Here is a 17,516-nt window from a genome sequence, read left to right as displayed (position 1 = left end):
CCAGCCCTTCGCGCGCCTGGTTCACAGTCTCTTCACAAGAACTGACTGCTGACCCTCTTTGTTTCAGTAAAGCAATCTGTCTCTGTTGAGGTCAGCTCTGTCTTCTTTTTCCATCTCTCTTTTCTGGGGGTACAAAAGGCCAGAACTCCAGGCTATTTCAAACCTAACAATACCCAAGCCAGGACTCTAGGATCTGTCGAAAATGAATGAGGTTGTGAGGCTGAGCATCCTCAAAGCTAAACTGGACTGGAGATGGTCACATAAACCTCAGCCAATTCCAACCCCTTGGCCATGGTTTTTGTTGCTAGCCACCCTTACCTGTATTTATTGTCTTGGCATGAGGTAAGAACTCACAGAGACATGGATACAGTGAAAGAATGGGACCAGGATTTAAAGAGAATACACATTCAGAGGTGAATGTGGACAGCCGCATGCTGAGAGACTCAGCATGAGAAAAATCACCCCCCTGGAGGAGAGAAATGCACCCCACTCCTGTTGAGTAATCCCCTCCATTGGGTAGAGGATGCAACCTGGGCTGGGTTCAGTGGGCACAATTATCTACTGGGAAGGACTTGTGGCATCTCCACATATACTCTCCAGAGTATATGTGTTCTTCATGATGGAGGAGGCTTAGGGGCATCATGTGGAAATGGGTGTGATCAACTGACAAGGAAGGGGATGGAGTTAGGGGTACAGGACTACAAGACAGAGGCTTGAGGCTGGTGCTATGGCATAGTGAGTTTAGCTGCTGCTGACATCCTGCATGGGCACTGTTTTGAGTCCCGGCTGCTCCACTTCTGATCTACCTCCCAGCTAGTACAAATGGGAAAGTAGTGGAAAATGATTCAAGTGCTTGGGTCCCTGTATGCACATGGGAGATCTGGAAGAAGCTCCTGGCTCCAGGCTTTGGCCTGGCCCAACCCTGGCCATTGTATCCACTTAGGGAGTGAAGCAGCAGATGCAGTCTTTTTTCTGCCTTTCAAATAAACAAACAAATCTTAAAAACACACACAAAAAAGGACTCTTGGAAATCTTTCAGCTTCTTTGTTTGCTGTTTATCTTCCTGCCTAGCCCATAGCAGTTTTGACTCCTGGCAGACCCTTGTTCATTCCTTTATCTCAACTTCCCATATCGCTTAGTTACCTGCATCTTTCTGAGAGCACATTTTGCACAATCCACTCCCTGTAACACAGTCTCCACACACTCCAAGAGGCATGTGTCTGTATCCTCTTTGTTCATCTGTAATATTGATCAAGCAGCACCAAATGAGCAGAACACTGGGTAGGAAACTTGGAGACTTGGGTTTCAATCAGACGAAGACCTTTCCTTGATCAAACTCTAATCAGCCTCCGCAGAACTCCCTTCTTGGTGAGGTCCTACCAGCTGGACTTTGTTCTGAGCCTCCACACTGTATAATTTTAACAAGAATCTAAGTCCATTTAGCCAGAATTCCCCATCTTTCATCTGATCAGGTTTCTCATGCTCACCATTCCCCAGGTAGGTCTGCTCAGCTTGGCCGGCCTTCAGCAAGAATCCTGTTGGTCAGTTCAGCCAGAATTGCCCCTTTCCCCCTTACATTTCCTTCTAGTCATTTTCTACCCATTGACTCCTACCATTCTCTGGCTGTCAGTTCCTCCTCTGGTTCTGTGTTCAGAGTCGATCCCAGTCTCCCTCCCCTGTTTTAAAATATTTCTGTAGTGGTCACTCTATCATGATGGTCCCAAATAAAGTCTTTACTGTTCTTTAACAAACTTCATCAGTAATCTTTCTTCAAATAGTCCTGGTTTTGCCACAATGATATCTGGGCAAGTTAACTAATTCTTCTGCAACTCAGTGCCACCTCTTTAACACAGAAAGTTTCTGAAAGATCCTTTCCAGCCCACAAGTAAGAGAAACTGCCAAAACAGTATAAGGCACAGCAATATCAGACAAACAAACCACAGGAGGGCAGGTGCTGGAGGCCAAGGTCAATGTCCCAGAGAGCCCACTTTTCTTTTCTGTCCCTTTAAGGGTTTGTCACTCATCAGCACAGAGCCAAGTCTCTACGTCTTTATAAGAAGGATATTAACAAATGTTTCTTAGGGCTGTCGTGAGAGTTAAATATAGTATTCTATGTGAAAAGCACTTTGCAAATTATAAATGCAACACACTGCTACTAATGTGTTAACACAGATGAGACTGAGGAACATTCCTTTAAATCCGTTAGTTTTCAGTGGGGGGAGGGGCGAGAGAAGAGTTGCACCCCCGTGGATATTTGGCAATGTCTGGGAATGATTCTGAGTGCTACAACTGTGGGCAAGAGAGAAGGCTAATGGAGGCAGCCAAGGATGCGGCTATACATGCTCCAAGGCACAGAACAGCCCCTGTGACAGAGAATCATCCTACACGAGAGTGAATCTAATACTCAAGTCATCCTAAAGAAGACAGGTCCAGTCCACAGGGATCACCCACACTTAGATCCTTGCATCCTTGGACACGCAGAGTTCTGTAGCTCCATGCTGGAGCACCAAACACAATTTCCCTCAGAGACTTCATCACCAAGCTCTTGGCTACAAGGATTTGAATGGCTTCTATCCTGAGATCAAAGACTCCCAAAAATAGATATGCAGAAGGGTCATGTAGCATGGTAACTAAGTTGAAAATTAACGTATGCTTGTGATTTTATGGGGCATGGGGAGAAAGGACAAATCACTGAAACATTTGTTGTGTATAATTAAGCAATGGGAGCTGGGGGCATGATGTGTGAAGCATAATGTGATGTATCCATCATGCGTACTATAGGGCTGAAATCATTGATTCGGCATGTGGACCACTCCCATGCACACACTAAGGACCTAGCTGCAAGATTACTCTTAATGGATATCTATTCATCTAAACATCTGCTAGGAACATCCAATGTAATGGAAAAACATACCTACAATAATCTATTACCTCAAAACATTCATGGAAAATGAAATTTGAAGATAGGATTATTTTGATATGAATATTTTTAAAAATAATATATAGTTCTTTCACAATGTATCATATTAATGACAGAAGACTTACTGCTTTTGCAAATGTTTGATCTCTAGCTGGGCACTACGCATGAGAATTTCTCCTGGATATCTGTTGAACACGCTCTAGAAACACTTTTTGCAACCCAAACTGAACAGTGAATGAAATTCAGTAAGATCTTTGGGGGGTTGACAGCTTCAGTCTCCAACTTGTTCAACATCTTAGATGCAGAAAAATAAATGCTGAAACAAGAAACAGGTATTTCACATTTAAATAACAATCTTCTGTTCAAGAAGGAAAAAAAAGCCTTTGAACAAATTCATATTATTTCTCACCCTAATCCCATAAGGAGAATGCTACAATAAGTGAGAAAACACACAGAATAAGAAAGCTTTGAAGGTAAGATTAGAGCTCTTGGCCTTTTATTGAAACATGCCAAAAATGCTGAAAATGCAAGTTTTCCTCTCTATACTTCTCCTGAAGCCTGATGCTTTCTTACTCCACATTATGCCAATGAGCTCTCTGAAAGGTTTTTGAATAGCAGAGACTTGGTAGGTGACTCTGTTGCAACGCTTGACCGTATTGTCTTGATTTGTCATGTTCATATCAGATTTCTGGCCTTGAGCCTGGTGTTAACGTCCCTGAATCCTGACATCTCTGACCTGAGCTGAGAGTTCTTTCCTTTACCCTCTTGAAATGTTAGTGGGGGCACTGGCCCCGACTCTCTCCACTGAGATAAGAGCCTGGCAGTGGAATAGCACAGTGGAGGTGAAACCCTTGTAAAACACAGAGCTCAGGCATAATGGTTTGAAGGTGAGCAGAGGTCAGCGCTCCTGAGAGCTCGGGGAGGTGGCGTTGACGCCGCCTACAGAAACCCTGGTTTTATAGTGCATTCGTAATTGCAGTCTCTTTGTGAGGAAGCAGCTGATTAAGTTATATGTAGATAACATTCCAGAATTTTCCTGTGTCTGAGTAAAAACTTGGCACTTGTGAAAATGCCATGAAACCTGTCAAGTCACCAGGGTGCCATTTTTGAAATTATTAGTACAATGAACTAAGTGGCACCTCATAGGATTTACCCTATGTTCAAAAAATTATTCTTATAATTAAAGGATAAAACCATTTGATAAAACCTTAAGAATAATTTAGGTTCTAGAAGAAGCCAACTATTTAGGGTCTGTTTTTGTCCATGTACTTCCCCCCTAGGACCTAAGTGAACTCTGAAATTTTCTAATTAACAGTTTATTGTGGGAAATTCTTAAAAGACATTATTCTCCCTTTATTCCTGAACACACACATGCTCATACACGCTTTCTTTGTAGAGTTCCCTTTTGAGGTTCCTGGTGAAGGACAACCCAACTTCAAAAAGGGCTTTCTGGTTTGAGGCAGTGAGAGGCAGAGAGAGCGAACAGCTCGGGCAGTGCCCTTGTAGAGCCTGTGGGTCATTTTTCTTTTAGGATGTGATCTGTACTCTGGGACAGGAATGGCTAAAGGCAGAAGGAAGGAGAATTTATTTTCTAAAGACATGTATATATTACATATAGAGCACAGCTTTTCAGCAGTGTCTGGGTTACAGAAAGTTAAATAAATAAATGGCCAAAACAAATGACCATGGATCTTTTCCTAAAAAGGCAGCAGCTGTCCCAGGCAGGGTCACCCAAATTGGGTGGTGTGGCTTGCATGCTTGGCCCAGAAGAGCCCAAGAGACCCTTCTGGGATGTCAGTCACCTAGAATTACAAAGAGTTAAAGGGAGAAAAGTCATCTGACTGAAAACAGTGTTTGTTCAAAACTATTTCCAGAGGCTCTCCATGCTGCAGGAAGTACAGACTAAACACTTCTTTTTCCCACGTAATGGGGAAATTGAGCCAGTCACACTGTCAGAGCAGCCTGGCGATGGAAGCTCACCGACGCCTGGGTACCTCCTCGGCAAGCACTCAGGCATGCTTGGGCTCTGTAAGACAGCAAGGGGAGCCAGCGCCCCGGCTCACTAGGCTAATCCCCTGCCTAGCAGCGCCGGCACACAGGGTTCTAGTCCCGGTCGGGGCGTCGGATTCTGTCCCGGTTGCTCCTCTTCCAGGCCAGCTCTCTGCTGTGGCCCAGGAATGCAGTGGAGGATGGCCCAAGTCTTTGGGCCCTGCACTCCATGAGAGACCAGGATAAGTACCTGGCTCTTGCCATCGGATCAGCGCGGTGCGCCAGCCGCAGTGCACCGGCCGTGGCGGCCATTGGAGGGTGAACCAATGGCAAAGGAGGACCTTTCTCTCTGTCTCTCTCTCTCTTCCTGTAAAAGAAAAAAAAAAAAAAAAAAAAAAAGCAAGGGGGCACTAGGGAAAGTGCCGTAGCCAACATCCTACAGTGTTTATCCCGGGAGGGGAAGAAAATAATGGCCCTGAGACCAGAACATGCCAGAATACTTCCCTCTACTTAGGTTTTACTTTGAAAATAATTACCAATGTTTGATGCCACTGACACAAAAATAAAATATGCCACTTGACACAATAGTGCTTTAAAATTGAATTAAACCAGCCTAGCAACATACATGGGAAAGATAAGAAAGTATATATTTATCTCTGTTTCCTTTACCAGTTACTGAACTTAGATAATTTTCTTTCTTCCCGAAACCCAAACTTTTCATATGGTTCAAAAATAAAAGCATTTTTATTTGCATTTCTTTTTTGTTTTGATAATGAAAGTTCATTTCAAGATAAACATGCCCAGATGCAGAGATTTGCTTGTTTAGTTTCCCCAGTCTCCACCCTGAAATGAAGTCTATGTTACATTTATAGTCTCCTGATGAAATGCTTAAGGTCAAGGAATGTTTAATAAATTTTTCAGGCTTATCTAAGAAAAGTTGCCCTGTTACCCTTGTCTTTTCATTGACTGCATTTTTCCACGTTAGGAACACCATAGCTGAACAATCCATTTAAAAATAAACAAAGCTCTGTGGGTGGCTGATCTCAGATTGTGCCTGAGATTCATCTCTGTTTCGGCTCTAGCCTGCATCTCCTTCCAGTCACAATGCTTTACCACCCCTTGCATGGAAGATGCTCACGTGCGAAACAGAAAAACCATCTTTCAATTGTCCCAGAAAGTTCTTTCTCAACATCAATGTTTCTATGAGTTATTTATATCACATTGACTATAACCTTATTACCTCAGTTGGAAACAGATGTTGGTAGTTTGGGAAAAGCTAATATTCATCTCTAAAATTTCAATTTAGATTATCCTTCATGAACATCTAGAGTTAAGTGCAGGGTTAAGATAGTTAATAGAAAATAAGAGCCTGGGAAAATTCGGAAATAGCTTATTCTTGCTATTTACTTTATTTTCCACAAGTAGAAGCAATAAGCATTACCCAATATTGATCAAAAATTAATTAGAAAATCCTATGGCCTAAATAAAATGATAAATTATGAGAATATAGAATTTTTTCATATGTTGCAAGACTATACTTTCCTGGTGATACGGGCTATTATGTGGTGTTATATACATTCCTAGTGATACTCTGTACTCATCAAAATCATTTACTTATAAGGACAACAGGATTCCAAAGTAGAGCTTTATGGAAAAATTCAGTTTTTGGGGTACTTCCCAGCAGCAACTAACAATGCCAAACTGCTGTGGAGTGAGCTAAATAAAACAGTGGATCTTTTAGTTATGATTTAAGTGAATGATAATGTTTAATAATATAGACTGACTTCAAGAGATTGTCAGAGGCTTCTAAAACAAGTGCTATGCTGTCAGATTGTGGTGTTAGATACTCACCAAAAATCCAGGAGAGATTAATAAAGCCACTAGAGAAATAGGATGTGACCATTATTTTAAAAAGCTGTTTGAGGGGTGGGCATTTGGCACAGCAGTTAAGATGCTGCTTGGGAAGGCCACAGCTCAGACCAGAATGCCTGATTCAAGTCCCAATTCTGGGTGTGATCCAGCTGCCTGCTAATCCACATACTAGGAGGCAGCAGTGCTGGTTCCAGACTGAGTTCCTGGTTACCCATGTGGAAGATCCAGATGGAATTCTAGGGTTCTGCCCTCAGCCTGCCCTGCCCTGGCTGTTACAGGTTTTTGAGTTGTGAACAAGCAGGTAGAAGATCCCTGTCTCTATCTTTCAAGTAAAAATGAAAATATGTCGATAAATGAAATTCTAAAAAAGGTGTTTGAATCTAGGACATTTGAATGGCATTAGTTGTAGGATATCTGACAAGAGGGACCTTAAAGCAGGCCTTGGTATGAGAAGGGTCCTTAAAAGTAGAGACCAGAGATTAATACTGGCCATAAAAGGCAGCTGTCATTTGTTCCTAGCGCCTCAGAGATGTATCTCAAATCTACCACAGATAAGATTCTAGCTGGTTCTCTCTATTATCATCTTGATTTCTGAGCTCTGGTTTTTGTTTTTGTTTTTTTTTTTTTTTTTTTTTTTAAAGGCAGAGTGGATAGTAAGAGAGAGAGACAGAGAGAAAGGTCCTCCTTTTTGCCATTGGCTCACCCTCCAATGGCCGCCACGGCTGGCGCGCTGCGGCCCGCGCACTGCGCTGATCCAAAGGCAGAAGCCAGGTGCTTCTCCTGGTCTCCCATGGGGTGCAGGGCCCAAGGACTTGGGCCATCCTCCACTGCCTTCCCGGGCCACAGCAGAGAGCTGGCCTGGAAGAGGGGCAACTGGGAAAGAATCCAGTGCCCCGACTGGGACTAGAACCCGGTGTGCCGGCGCTGCTAGGTGGAGGATTAGCCTATTGAGCCACGGTGCCGGCCTGATTTCTGACCTCTTAAAAACTATTTTGAAACTTGGAGTAAGTCCAAAATTATCGCAGAGAAACTCAATATCTCTTAGTAGCATTGTCCCAGATAAGCCACTTGTAATCAGAATGAAGTAATGAAAATTCAAATATAGATTAAGGTATTTTTCCTTTAGGTAGGAACCTGCCTGGTCAAAGTAGGTATCAGAGCCAGCTCCGCAGCTCACTAGGCTAATCCTCCGCCTGCGGCGCGGGCACACCGGGTTCTAGTCCCTGTCGGAGCACCAGATTCTGTCCCAGTTGCTCTTCTTCCAGTCCAGCTCTCTGCTGTGGCCCAGGAGCGCAGTGGAGGATGGCCCAAGTCCTTGGGCCCTGCACCTGCATGGGAGACTAGGAGAAGCACCTGGCTCCTGGCTTTGGATCAACGTGGTGCACCGGCCGCAGTGACCATTGTGGGGTGAACCAATGGAAAAGGAGGACCTTTCTCTCTGTCTCTCTCTCTCTCACTGTCCACTCTGCCTGTCCAAAAAAAAAAAAAAAAAAAAAAGTAGGTATCAGAGCCATATTGATATGGCAGAATAAACTGTAGTAGTTAATTTTTTAGGATAAAATGGAACCTAAAATATTTGATACAACTTCCTTATTTTGGAGATCCTGAGTATTTTTTTCTAAAGATACACTTCAAGTTAGTGGAAGGCCATTAAACCTGGAATTGTGCTGTCTGATTGTGTGTCCCAACTGCACTTGGCTGCCTCGTGACCATGATTGCATTCCTTATTCATGGTCAGTTTCAATTTCTTCATCTTTAAAAAGATGCAATAATAATAGAATAGAAGCTCCTTATCTAATATCAAATGTTACTGTAAATAGAGACTCATTAAAATATCAACACTGGATTAGTGATTTTTAACCTAAAGCATATGTATGTATACACACTCAGATAAATGGAATTGCGTACAGGTATTTCACACGCTTGTGCAGAACTGCTCTGGTTTGGATATGATTTGAGTGTGTTCCACAAAGGTTCATGTGCCAGAAGCTTGGTCACCAGTGTGGCAAAACTAAGAAGTTGTACAGCCATTAAGAGGTGAAGCCTGGTGGGAGGTGATTTGGTCATTGGAGCATCCCCCTCAGAATGCATCTATTTTGGTCTCAGAAGGGCAGAGTGAATTGGTTACCTCAGAATGTGTGGTTATAAAAATAGCAAGGCATACCTCCCCTTTTTCCTGGCTTTCTGTCTGTCCTGGTGACTGATCTCTCCCTCTAACCCTGCCTTGATGTCATCCTTCAAGGCATGATGCAGCCCTCAGGGGGCCCTCACCAGAAACCAAACAGACGGGACAACCTGATTTCAGCCTCAAAAACTGAGCTAAATAAACCTCTTTTCTTTGAACATTACCCAATATTGGGCATTTTGTTAAGGGAACAGACAGAATGATAGAAGGAACAAAGCCTTTTCTTTGAATATGGACCTTCTAATTGGGTTTGTTCATATAGCCCACACCCATAAATATCCCATTCTTTGAAATTGGAGGAAAAATTTTAAAGACAATTAAGAGTCAAAATATAGGACTCTTATATTTTTATAGTGTCAGAATTTGTAGTGGTTGTCTTACTTTGCATCTATTCAAGTTGCTATAACAACATGACCTAATCTGGATAGTTTCCAAACCACACAAGTTTATTGCCCACAGTTTGGGAAGCTGGAAAGTCCAAGACAGGGTTGCAGTAGATTTTGCTTCTAGTGAGGTCCTATTTCCTGTTTCACAGAAGATGTCTTCTAGCTGTGCGCTCACATAGTGGAACAAAGAGATTTCTCCGGAACCTCTTTTATAAGAGCTTTAACCCTATTCATGATGGCTTTCCCCCTCATCATCTAATGACTTCCCAAAAGCCCCACTTCCTAGTATCAACCCACTGGTGGTCAGGCTTTGACAAAGAATTTTGTGGGTACACACACATTCAAACCTAATTCAACAACATTTTAAAAACATAAATTACATTGGTTAAATACTTTTAATACATTCATCTTAGTTTTTACAAAACAACCTTTTTTCTATTGCAATTCTTAATTCATCAAATTATGCCACAATTAATAAAAACAACCAATTGTCTTAACACTTGAACCTGGCATAATCATATTGGGTACAAATAGCACTGACTCTTGATAACATGGATCTCAACTTGCAGGAGCAACAGTGATCAGCCTGCTGGAGATGGGCCTATTCTGGAACTGGCAGGGCCATTCTTGTGTCAGTGTGTTTTACAGATGGGATAGAAATGCCAAGTAATCTTTTAAATTCAATTAGTTAAGTAAGTTTGTACTGAAAGCTCACAGAACAATGCCAACACCTATAAAGCACCCAACAAATGTTAGCTATTAATAGACAAGCTTAACACTCATTTCTTCTGATTTCTTGCCAGGTGATAGAAAAATACTTATAAATAGATGTTATTTTTCTTCTATACTTTTTTTTTCTATTGACATTAATAATTAACTTTTACCTCCTATTAACTGCATGAATAAAAATTATCTTTGAATTAAATTATATGCCTAGTGTTCATAATAGTAAAGACTTAAAATCAATTTTACAATAATATAGTTTCCATGATATAATAAATATATTTGTAATTGTTTTATTAATCAGCTTGTATTTTTCTCAAAATTCAGATGCATATTTTAAAAGTAAATACTGTAATACAATAATGCTAAGAAGCACTGTCTCTCAAACTTTAATATCTTTGAAGTCTGATTGCCTTCTTACTGTCTATGACAACTCATAATTACAGGAGCCTGAGTGGCAGTCATAGAACAGTTTCACTGTTTGCACATTTATGCTCCTTAAAACACTGACATCAAAATTTAGAAATAACAACTTGGAAGAGAATCATGGAATCGGCAGGGTATCACTGTTTTAAAGATGGCTATATCATCAATGATCCCAATGACATAGAAAGCATTATTGTATGGAAACATACAAGGACCAACAACTCTGAATTGAAGTAATTCAGGAGAAGTTGAAGTTTCAGGAATACCTTATTAAATTCATTTTATTTATAATCTTTATAATTTTTCAATTATGTATAGTAATTATATATGATTAAAAATATGATGCCAAATAAATACAGAAGAGCTCTTTTATGAATACTATATAAAGATTACAATCATTTCTGACAATGCTGGAGTAACTGAAAGCAAAGTCATAAACTAATATAATAGTGCGTTAAATACCACAAATGAGGCAACTCATTTGTGACATTGGATCAAAAGCAGCATAAGACTGAGATCCCTGATGAAAGGAACTATAATGTGAACCTCATAATTGCTCAGTCCTCTGACTGGATACAAATTCCTAATGACAGCACCATGAGCTGGAGTTCAAACTAGAGCAAAGAAGTCCACCTCAGTTGAGAAAGCAGAGATCAGACTTGGGCAGATAAAGCAGCTCATATCTATAAAAAGAAGGAAGCTACACAGGGGAGGGGCCTCTAAAAGTCCATAATAGAGTTCCTCAGGAGTCTTTGGCCAAGGGCTGTCTGTGTTGGGCATGGTCAGAGGTGATGTAAGGCTTACTGTAGTGCAGGTGCCACAGGAATTAACATGGAAAGGAGAAATTAGCAGTTAAGTCTTTCTTATTCTGTTGCTAACACCATGGCAATTTTCCAGAGACAATAAAAATTGCTTCTTAGAAGTAAGGACGATGCCCTATTCCAGACTCACCAAACAAAGCCAGAAATAAAACCATAAAAGGATCTGCAGGAAGACAGAGTTCAGACATTTAATCCCATCAACTTGGAGGAGTCTGGAAAACACCATGCTTTTTCAAAACTTCACCCTAACAATGTAAGTAACCAAAGGTAAAGTCACATAATGTAATGTGATCAGACAAATGAACTGTGTAATAACAACTTAACTCAAAATCAATACTCTTCAAAGTCTTTACAGCGTATTACCTAAATAACTAGTACACAACAAATCTGTAAAGAAATAAGAAAACTTGAGTTATAGTCAGTAAAAAAGCATCCAAGAGAAACCATTCCCAAGATGGTCCATACACCACAGTAAGAAAATGAAGACTTTAAAACAGTTACTACAAATATGTTCAAAAAGCTGAAGGAGTAGAAGAAAAGAAGAAAGAAAATGCTAGATATCAGTAAAGGAAAGCATGGTGATAATAACTGAATAAATAAGAAATATAAGCAAAGAAACAAAAGATAAAAAAAAACTCTACAACTGAAAGTAAAACCGTGAGAAAAATGGAACTAATAGCATATTAGCGATGGCAGAAAAGTTAATGTATATGAAGGTACATAAAGAGAAATCATGTATTCCAAGAAACAGAGGAAATGTTGAGGAAAAATAACATCTCTAGGAGGTCTCACACATTGCCATTGGGAGATAGTAAACATTATATAGGTATGAAGAGCAAAAACTTAAAAGAAATGGAAAAAGGAAATTGTATCTATTTTAAGCTGACATGTTGTTTTTTCTACATAAAAAGCATAAAGAATTTATACAAAATTCTAGAATTCAAAAGCGGATTTAGCTAGCTCATGGATACAAGTTCAATATACAAAAACCAATTATATTTCTATGTGCTAGCAACAAATTAGAAAGATGAAGCTTTTAATAATTATTAATAACATCCAAAATGATACATTTAAGATTAAATTTAATTTTGAAAAGTAGAAGGCCTTTATACCATAGCATTGCTGAAATTAAAGAAGATATAATAATTGAAAGGAAATACATAATGTTCATATGTTGAAAGATAGTATTAAGATGTCCATTCACATAAATCCAAGCAATCCTGGTCAAACTAAGGGCTATAGATATTGGTGAGCTCATTGTAAAATTGCTATACAAATTAAGGGATGTAAAACATCCAAAACTGATTTGAAACTGAACAAAAGGAATAATTACACAATCAGATATCAAGACTTATTATAAAGTTAAAATAATTAGGACAATGTTATAACATTGTGACATGATTCATGATAAAAGACACTGGGTTCCTTGAATGATAGTAAAAGTATTTCAGTACCGTTGATTTGTGGAGGTACATAAGGGTATTCAAAATGTCCTTGGAAAATAAATAATTTGAAAATGTTAGACATGGATTTCTTTGAAAAAGATTTATTGATTGATTTGTTGGAAAGGCTGAGTGACAGAGAAATGGCCACAAAATCCAGGTCTGGGCCAAGCTGAAACCAGGAACCTAGAACTCCATGCTGATCTCCTACATGAGTGCCAGGGACCCAGATACTTGAGTCATCTTCCATTATCTTCCCAAGCACATTAGCAGGAAGCTGAATTGGAAGCAAAGCAACCAGCATTTGAGCTATCACTCTGATAATGGGATGCTAACCAGCTGTGCCACAATACTGAACCCTACGCATAGATTTCAAAAAATAGGTGTACCAAAATAAACCTGTTTTAATTACAGTTTCCATGAACTTTTTGAACTATCTCATGTTCTTTTTGCATGAGGAAGAATAGAGAACACTGGAGAGATGCAGTTTACTTTTTTCTATTTCTATGGAAACTGTGAAAGATGTTTTTTCTCTTTACTTCATAATCCAAGGTTAAGGTGTAAGTTCCAAGACCTTGAAGCAGAATCAGACAGGAGGTCAGTTGCTCTAAGACTGCAAATCACTGGGGGTGGAATCACCCTCCTGGAGTTAGAAATGATGAAGGGGAAGAATGCAGATTTAAGTGGAGGCTATGGATAGAGACCAGAGAAACCAACCACAATGAGAGTCTGGAGTGTGATCAGGAGGGCATCCTCATAGCAGAGAATAGATGAACACCCTTATTGGCACCATTCAAACCCAATTACTGTTGAGCCTCCATTAGTGGGCACTTGGATGCTTTGTCAAGAGAGAGAGAGAGACACTTTTCATTCTGTTGTGATCAACAGCACATATTTAGTAGGAGAGCATAATAATTTTATAACAAAAAATAATTAGGGGGCCAGCATTGTGGTATAGTGGGTAAAGCCACCATCTCTAGTGCTGGCATCTCATATGGGCACTGGATTGAGTCCCAGCTGCTCCACTTCCAATCCAGCTCTCTGCAATGGCCTGGGATAGCAATAGAAGATGGTCCAAGTCCTTGGGCCCTTGCACCCGCGTGGGAGACCCAGAAGAGGCTCCTGGCTCCTGATAGTCACAGCTACACCATTGCAGCCAATTGGGGAGTGAACCAGCAGATGGAAGATATCTCTCTCTCTCTCTCTGCCTCTCCTTTCTGTGTGTAACTCTTTCAAATAAATAAATAAATAAGTCTTTTTAAAAAGAGAAAAGAAATAATTTGTATTTATAAACTGTGCCTCTGAAGGCAGATTTTATTCAGGTAAATTTGTGTTAAGAAAAGTCTCTTCTTACTTTCCCTTACTGAACAAACACAGTTTAATCAGCATCTCCTGGCATAGCTGTAACATTCACTTACTGCAACACAAATGTGAAGGAAACTGCTATTAGGCAAGAGATAAGAGACTCACTCATTCTTAAAATGCTTCTGTGTTCTCTTCTCCCTGCTGAGGTTGCCAACCACCTGCCAATTTTGTGAAGTAGTTTATGATGTGGACACAGGGAGCTAGTCAAAGATCACCAATTAATTTCCTTCACAACAAATGACAAAACATATCATGAAACAGAATCACTTAAACCAGTGACCACTGGGTCTTGGCTTCTACCCCAGAAGCAATAGTCTTTTCCTTTCTGATGACTGCTTAAACTTGGATTGAACTCAGCAACTCAAGCCCCATTGGCCACAGCTGTTTAAGCCAAGTCACTGCAGAAGGCTCCATGATAGAATGTGTATGAGGTTTGGAAGAGACTGAGGAATTCATCCAACACAAGCCTCCCAACTTACAGATGAGTGAACCAAGGTCCATTGACACTAAATGGTTTGCATAAAATCAGTGAAATGAGTCAAATATATATATTACACATTTTTCCAGTTATTGTAGTCAGTGATACCTTTCATACCTGCCTTACCACAACTACACAATTTAAGAAAAAGTATATTTTTACCTGAATCATGAAACTAGTATGCAAATATGTGTTTTAGCATTTTTCTTTTTTAAGAATTTTATCTAAGGCTGATAAGTTGAAAGTGAAATGGTCACTATGAGAAACAATGACTTGATGAACCTTTGTCCTGACTGTTGAGAAAAAACTTGCTACTTTATTCCTTTTAGTATTTTTTTTTGTTCTACTTAATACCATTGGTTGAACTCTTTAATTAGTACACAATGATTCTTAGGTGTTTAAATTTAACTGAAAAGTGATCCCTGTTAAATATAAGAGTGGGAATAAGAGAGGGAGCAGATGTACAGTTCAGCACATGCTCAATTGGACTTACCCCTAATGGTAGAGTTAGAAACATGCCAGGGGATTCCAATTCAATCCCATCAAGGTGGCATGTACCAATGCCATCTCACTAGTCCCAGTGATCAATTTCTGTTCACAGTTGATCATAATGATAGGTCTAAGAGTCAAAGGGATCACACAAGCAAGATTAGTGTCTGCTAATACTAACTGATAGAATTACAAAGGAAAGAACGATCCAACAAGGGAAGCAGGATACACAGCAGACTCATAGAATGGCAGATGTCCTAAACAGCACTCTGGCCTCAGAATCAGCCCTAAAGGCATTCAGATCTGGCTGAAGAGCCCATAAGAGTATTTTAAGCATGGAAAGCTAAGACACTCTGGAAAAAAAAATGACCTAAATGAAAGATCTCCACGAGTAAGATCCCAGCGGAAAGAATGTGCCATCAAAGAAAGAGGTACCTTTCTCTGAAGGGAGGAGAGAACTTCCTCTTTGACTATGGCCTTGTCTAAATAAGATCAGAGTTGGTGAACTCAAAAGGCTTCCATAGCCTTGGCAACTCATGACAAGAACCTCTGGTGATTACTGACGTCATAAATAAGAGTGTCAATTGTTAAAACAACAACAGGAGTCACTGTGCACTTACTCCCCATGTAGGATCTCTGTCATTAATGTGTTGCACAATGTGAATTAATGGTATAAGTAGTACTCAAACAGTACTTTATACTTTGTGTTTCTGTGTGGGTGCAAACTGTTGGAATCTTTACTTAGTATATACTAAATTGATCTTCTGTATATAAAGATAATTGAAAATGAATCTTGATATGAATGGGATGGTTGCAGGTGGAAGGGAGGTTATGGGGGGAAAAAGTCACTATAATCCAAAAGTTGTACCTATGAAATTTATATTTATTAAATAAAAGTTAAAAATTTTTATCTAAGGTATACAACTTCATGTATTTCATATATACAGATTTAGGAACATAGTGATATTTCCCCCCTACCCTCCCTCTCACCAATGAAACCACCCTTCCTCCTCCTTCCTCTCTTATTCCCTCTCTCAATTTTTACAATTATATACTTTCAATTTACCTTATACTCATTAAATTAACATCGAACTATGTAAAGACTTCAACAAATAGTATAAAGAAAAAAAAACACTATTCCTCAACAGTAGAGATAAGGGCAATAAACAATCACTGAAGCTAAAAATGTCAATTTTACTGATACATTACATTTTTGGTACTCCCTTAGATACCTCAGATCAGGGAAAACATGGTATTTGTCCTTTGTCCTTTTGGAACTGTCTTATTTTATAATTATAATGGTTTCCAGTTATCCATTTTGTTGCAAAAGAAGATTTCATTCTTTATGGCTGAGTAGTATTCCATAGTGTATATATACCATAATTATTTTACCTTGTATCAGTTGATGGACATCAGGGTTGATTCAATGTCTTAGCTAATATGGATTAAGCTGAAATGAATATGGGTATACAGATAACTCTTTTATATGCTGATTTCATTTTGCTAGGGTAAATTCCCAGGAGTACAATGGCTGGATCATATGATTGAACAATTTTCAGCTTTCTGAGTCACCTCCAGACTGTCTTCCACAATGGTTGCACCAGTTTCCATTCCCACCAAAAGTGGATTAGGGTACATTTTCCCCCATATGCTCATCAACATTTTTTTATTTATGTATGCAAGCCATTGTAACTAGAGTGAGGTGAAACCATATTGTGATTTTCATTTGCATTTCCCTGGTGGCTAGTGATCCTAAGTATTTTTCATGCTGTCTGTTGGCCATTTGAATTTATTCTTTTGAAAAATGTCTGTTCAAGTCTTTTCCCATTTCTTAACTGGATTGTTTGTTTTGTTGTTGTTGAGTTTTTGAACTCTCTATAGATTCTGTTTATTAATCCTTTATCAGTTGCATAGTTTGCAAATGCTTCCTCCCATTCTGTTAGTTGCCTCTTCACTTTACTGAGTGTTTCTTTTGCAGTGCAGAAGATTCTCAGCTTTATGTAATCCCAAATGTCAATTTTGGCTTTGATTGCCTGTGCTTTGGGGTCTTTTCCAAGAAGTCTTTGTCTATGCGAATGTCTTGCGGAGTTTCCCCAATGTTCTCCTCTAGTAATTTGTTGGTATCAGGTGACAGATTTAGATCCTTGATCCATTTTGAGTAGATTTTTATATAAGATTTAAGGTTGGGGTCTTATTTCATACTTGTGTACATGGAGATCCAATTTTCCAGCACTACTTGTTGAAGAGAGACTGTCATTTCCCCAGGGACTGATTTTAATTCCTTTGTCAAAGATTAGTTAGTTGTAGATACATGGATTGATTTCTTGAGTTTCAATTCTGTTCATTGGTCTATTTTTTTGTAAATACTAGACTGTTTTGATTATATGTGTTTGGGTTTCTTTATAATCATAGTAAGGGGG

Source organism: Oryctolagus cuniculus, chromosome 9 (assembly GCF_964237555.1).
Source record: "Oryctolagus cuniculus chromosome 9, mOryCun1.1, whole genome shotgun sequence".
NCBI lineage: Eukaryota > Metazoa > Chordata > Mammalia > Lagomorpha > Leporidae > Oryctolagus > Oryctolagus cuniculus.
The sequence above is the reverse complement of the archived record's forward strand: the minus strand, read 5'-3'. Positions refer to the sequence as shown.